This window comes from Athene cunicularia (genome assembly GCF_003259725.1).
Source record: "Athene cunicularia isolate RWA chromosome 21 unlocalized genomic scaffold, athCun1 chr21_part1, whole genome shotgun sequence".
NCBI lineage: Eukaryota > Metazoa > Chordata > Aves > Strigiformes > Strigidae > Athene > Athene cunicularia.
The window spans coordinates 5676243-5681492 of NW_020799127.1; the positions used below are offsets into that span (position 1 = coordinate 5676243).

The window sequence follows — 5250 nt, forward strand, 5'->3', positions numbered from 1 at the left end:
TACGCTCAAGTGTGATATTCTTGAGACGCATTTGGAAAGGAATCATCCTTCTCACGGTCCGATAAAACTCTGGATACTTTTATTCCTGATACACTAACTCCGTTTACTACAGTTTTCAGCAATCTGGGACGTTTTAGGGTTGTGGGTGTTTGGTGGGTTTGTGTGTGTGTTTTTGTTGGGTGGATTGGTTTTGGTTTTTGTTGTTTTTTTTTCATGGATAAACTTCAAGCAAATAGGTACCTCTATAACACAGATTTTTGTTGCTATGTTTAGGAAAGGGGGCGGGGGGGGGGAACCCACAAACAACAAACCTAAACAGACCATGCATATGTTCCGTTTCCAAAGCGTCTTTCCCTTAGTGTATAGCTATAGTATTGGCAACCAACTCGCACCAGTATTCACTTCTCTCAGTTTTTAAGGCTGCAACGCCTGTTGTAACAGCAGAATGTGTTACTGCCAAGTTTTTGTTTACAGAACAACAGTAAATGTTGGTGTTAATTAGTGTTTGCTCTAGGCACGTTCCAGGTATGGAACTGCTTTAGAAGCAAAGCCTGGCTTAAAGTAGATATCCTCATTGTCTCAAGCAGAAGGTGTGTGTTTTTAATTGTTGGTTGCTGGCCTGTTACATAATCATTTTGATGTAAGGGTAGAGATAGTAGTTCTTTTCATGGGTTCGAGTTAAGAAAGCTGGAAAAACAAGTCTTCCGTCAGCTTTAATTTATAAGAGATTGTTCTAAGCACAACCCGTATCTGTTGTTCTACCTTGCAGGTTTATTGTGAAACAGTTGCAGTGTCGAGGAGAAATTAGCAGTAAACCACATACCACAAGCATTTGGTGTTATCTGGGGAAGATGCAGTGTGCTAGTGCATGCCTCTGAAGGAGCTGGTAAGTGAGAATTTAGGCCTTTGAAAGTGTGTTGTTTGTGAGAGTGCATTTTCACTTTTGTGGCATCGCTGTTTTATCATGACTAATTCAAGGTCACGTCAGAATTAAGAAGCCTTTGGCAGCGGAATGGGTGTTCTACAGTATCAAATTCTCATCTGCTGAGTGAATTATACCTGAAATTACACCTGAAAATTACCAATTGAAATTATACCTGAATTACACCTGAAATTTAGGCGATGTTTCTTTTTACTGCCATCTTTTTCCATGTACCTGAAAAAATTACCTTGCTCAAACAATGCTCCAGCAAGACTTTAATCAGGAAAGATACTGCTAACACAACAGAAAGAATAGATGCGCAGCTGTATGCGTGGAAAACGTAGACATAAAGATGAATTAAAGAACTTGTGTTTCCCACAGGAGTGGGAGGAAAAAGACTTCTAGTGCTTAGTGTTGGTGAATTGTTTGCGTTCTTTTTACAAAAGCAACAAGAGGAAGAATCCCCTTAGTGAATCTTAATGTGTTTAGCTTATGTGTATTGTAGCACTTGAGATCCAAGTTGACAGTGATTTGAGATTTGTTTCAAATGTGGAACTCTGGTGTGAAATACTTGTTTTAATTAAAATGTCTGTGTTCTCAAAACTGTGTTGGCATCTCAAGCGTAAATACTTTCTAATTTGGGCTCCAGTTTGTGCATGACATTATCTTTTTTTTTTTCTGTAATCCAAAGAGAAAATGCTGCCAAACCTGAAACGTATTCTATGGGCTTGTAAATTGTTTTGCTGTGGGTGTCTGATCCTGATCAAATTCTCGTACTTAGTTTAAAAACTAGAAGTTTAGCTACCTCATTCAGAGACATGGTTAGTATTCGTCTACACTGAATGTCTTAGGGGCTTTAGGGCTTTTTCCCTTTCTAAAGATAAAATTATGGTATAAAATATTGTTCAGGTTGGCAGTAGACGGGTTATGATTGACTTGTGGCTGGAAAGCAGTAAAATGAGTTGTGTTACTTTGTGGTTTTGTACAGGGAGACCAATTAACAGTACAAATCCCTGCTTGAAGTTGCTGTCTTGTTTGGAAGTTCTGCACTTGATTTATTTTTTGACTTACAAGTCCCAAGCTCTCTCCAGCCTTGCTAAGGACCAGACTTTAGGAACACTATATATGTTTTTCATATTATTACATATAATGAATATGGATGCTTAAGTCTGTCTCTTTCATGGGCATTACCCTAAATGAAAGTAGAGATCTAGTGTTACCTTTGTGGCTTGAATTTCTGCCTCATTCAGACAGATGTTATTTATATATTGTGCTAATAGGCTTCTAATTTTTATTGGCCGATAGAGAATCCAGCAGGATGTGAAGTAGTGGTTCTGGGACCTGGAGTAAAATGTAAATTAAGTAAATATAACATACGTCTCATGTATTTGGAAGCTTTAAAGCAACTTGCTCATCTCTGCTTCCCTTTTTCTGCAGTTAAAACTGGTTCAAAAAAAACCTAACCTAAGCAACAACAAATATATATAAAAAGCTATAATAAAAAATATTGGCTGGTGATTTGAGGGCAAATAGATCCCGTGTCCTATTTCTACTGGAACAGCTGCAGGGCAGATGTTCTAGTTTGTTAGAATCACTACTGGCTGTGAACAAATATCTGCCTGTAAGTGCAACGGTCTTGTTGATTAGTGCCTTGATTTATTTCAGGAGTGGAAATACAACCAATATTGAGTTTATCCTGTATAGTTATTTGCATTCACCAAGAGGAGGATCGGGCATTTAGAAGTGTCTAGTTGCACAAGTGTTTTCTCAGAATAGAATAATAGATTTTTTTGGGTTGGAAGGGACCTTAAAGATCATCTAGTTCTTGTTTAGTGTGACTTGTTCCTGAAAATAAGTATTTTTCTAGATAACAACAATGTTTAAACAAATGCCTTTTTCATCTGCCTTTTCTTAGTATTGACAGCTATTGTCATAATTGGTATTGACAGAAATCAGTGCAGAGCATCCAAAACAGTAAAGAATTTATCAGCAAATGTCTTTACCAACTCTATTTTCTCCAGTGGAGGTCTGTCTTGGCCAAGAAGCAATATCTCATTTCTGAAGATAGATTATAGAAAACTGATAGGTAATAAGGCAAACTCTGTGTCTGTGCTGTTTAAAGTACATCCATCCAGATGCACATCCTGAGGGCTATTTTAGCATTGGACTCTGCTAGACTGCCTTGAAAGAACCTAAAGTTGTGTTACTCAACTTCTACTGCAATAGAAAGGGATAAAAAGGAAAAAAAAAGTTTTTAAAAGGTTAAATGTGCAAATTAAACTTACACCCAATGTGGTCTAAACCAGAATTATAGCATTTATATAAGTACTCATACTGTCGTACACCAGTGGAAAGCTCTCTGTCAAGCTAGATAAGTGCAGTGCTACATCAGCACTCATTTACTGGGTCGTAAACAGCTTCTCTTCTACTCAAATGTGCTCAAGAAGAAATTGTTCCTATTAAAACTAGAATCTATGAGCAAGGGTCTTGGCTTTTGGGGTATGTCCTTCACTCTGGAAAGGTTGTCACCTTTCATCTTCTGAGATGGCTTCACTTTTTTGCTAAAACGGGTGTTTGCATTTGAGGTATCTTGTCGCGTCAGGCAGTATTGAAAAATAACGTTAAAGCTTTTCAATCAGCAATTTATGAGCTTAGCTGTAGATTAGAAATGTATCTTTCCATCCTTGTGTAAAATTCCCAGAGCTAAATTTTCCCTGCTGGTTTTGGGCTGTGCAATCTCTTTCCAGCAGTTCTGTAAACTGCCATAATCCATCTTAATTTTCACTCCAGGATGTGGTGGTGGTACCATTCCCAAAGCTAACTAGCTCTTCGTGTCTCATTCTGGAGAATCTCTGTATGTACAAAGGCTCCTTGCTGCTTACATTCCTTGGTTCCTACAATCTACGCTGCCAACAGCAAGGCTAGTCGGGTGCTGTCTTGGCTTTTGTCAGCTAGCATCACGCATGTAGTGCACTTACTGCCTGCCTGCTTTTCGTTTTAGTACAGGTGTTATTTTATTTACATGTATGTAAATGTGAACTGATGAAATCATGGCTGTTGCACCTTGACACTGAGGGACCCAAATGCCATCCATTGTTATGCTTAAATTGGAAGGTATCATGGCAGCACAAGCTTTTCCTGCTCTGCCCCAGTCACCACTAACTGTAGAAATTAGTTGTAGCAGTAAGACCAGAGTTTGGTTTTCAGGAACAGTCTTTTTTTTGAGCTTTCAGCTGATAGCAGGGGATAATAATAAGTTTTCCCACCAAGCTGAACTAATCTCATTTTGAAGTTGAGGCAACAGGCTGTAAGTGATTTTAAAAAACTGAACGGAAATTAATCATAGGAACTGCTCAATTATTTTGTTCCTCAGAAAAACAACTTGCCAAGGGTCATGATACATATTTTGCAGTAATTTAAAACTCATCAACTGTTTTTTTATTTAACAAAAATAGTAACAAATTTCAGTTTGTGAGATGAATCATGAAAGGAGTTTTCCCTTGCAGTTGAAGGCTTTCTCTTGGACACTTTCCTCTTATTAATCTCTTGTTAATAAAAAAACATGGGGCCTTGTCTGTCCCCATGTTTTATTTATAATATGAAAGACTGTATTTTCCTAAAAGTACAAGGCTGCAGGTACTGCAAGTTCTGAGAACTGGATGTGGCTTCCAACATTATACTGACCAGAGAATAGGCAGATATTATAATATTGACATAGGGAGTGTCTGAACAATGCGGATCAGGCATGATGTAGTGCCTTTTAGTTTAGCCAAACAATTTAATGTAAGGAACGTGGACTTTCTTTAGGATATGTGTGGAGTTACATGGCAAAAGTGAAGGGGGGGGGGGAAAAAAGCAAGGCTTGTAGCAGGTTGTCCCAAGTACTCTGTTCCACATTGAGATCTGTTCTCAGGCAATTGAGAAATACTACTTATTAAGAGACAGACTTCATTAATGTTTCATGACAGTGCTGTCATGGGAAAAATTAATTACAGTATTGCCTTTTCAAGGTGGCGTGTGCTCTCTGTCCTGATCCAAATCCATCACAGCTCAATGCTGCAGCCAGAGGAGCCTGTAACTGTGGGGAAGCTTATCAGTGGCGGTGCCAGGCAGTAACTGTTCTATTGCAATCACATTGATTTTTAGATCCTGGGTGTGGAATAGTCTCTGCATGGCCCAGTTTGGAGCAGACTGATAAGGCTCCTTGTTTCTTAGCAACCACAGTCTGCCATAGTCAGAAACCTGCCCCTCTGCAGCTGGAGGGAAAATTCTGAATGTCTCAAATCTGTGTCTTGAACCAAGGTAAGTCATTCCCCCCCCCCCCCCCC

The 5250-nt window shown here is 38.9% G+C and overlaps 1 protein-coding gene across 2 annotated transcripts in view; it reads left to right on the forward strand.

Annotated features, from left to right (window-relative positions):
• The first annotated feature begins 334 nt into the window (after nucleotides 1-334).
• Nucleotides 335-5250, forward strand: part of C21H1orf159 (chromosome 21 C1orf159 homolog) — an 18290-nt gene continuing 13374 nt past the window's right edge. Inside the window, exons 1-2 of one of the 2 annotated variants that reach the window (XM_026862868.1) lie at nucleotides 335-886; nucleotides 5069-5224. The gene's annotated coding sequence lies outside the window, so the exon portion shown is untranslated. The remainder of the gene's footprint in view (nucleotides 887-5068; nucleotides 5225-5250) is intronic. The other variant, XM_026862869.1, reaches the window with a different exon arrangement.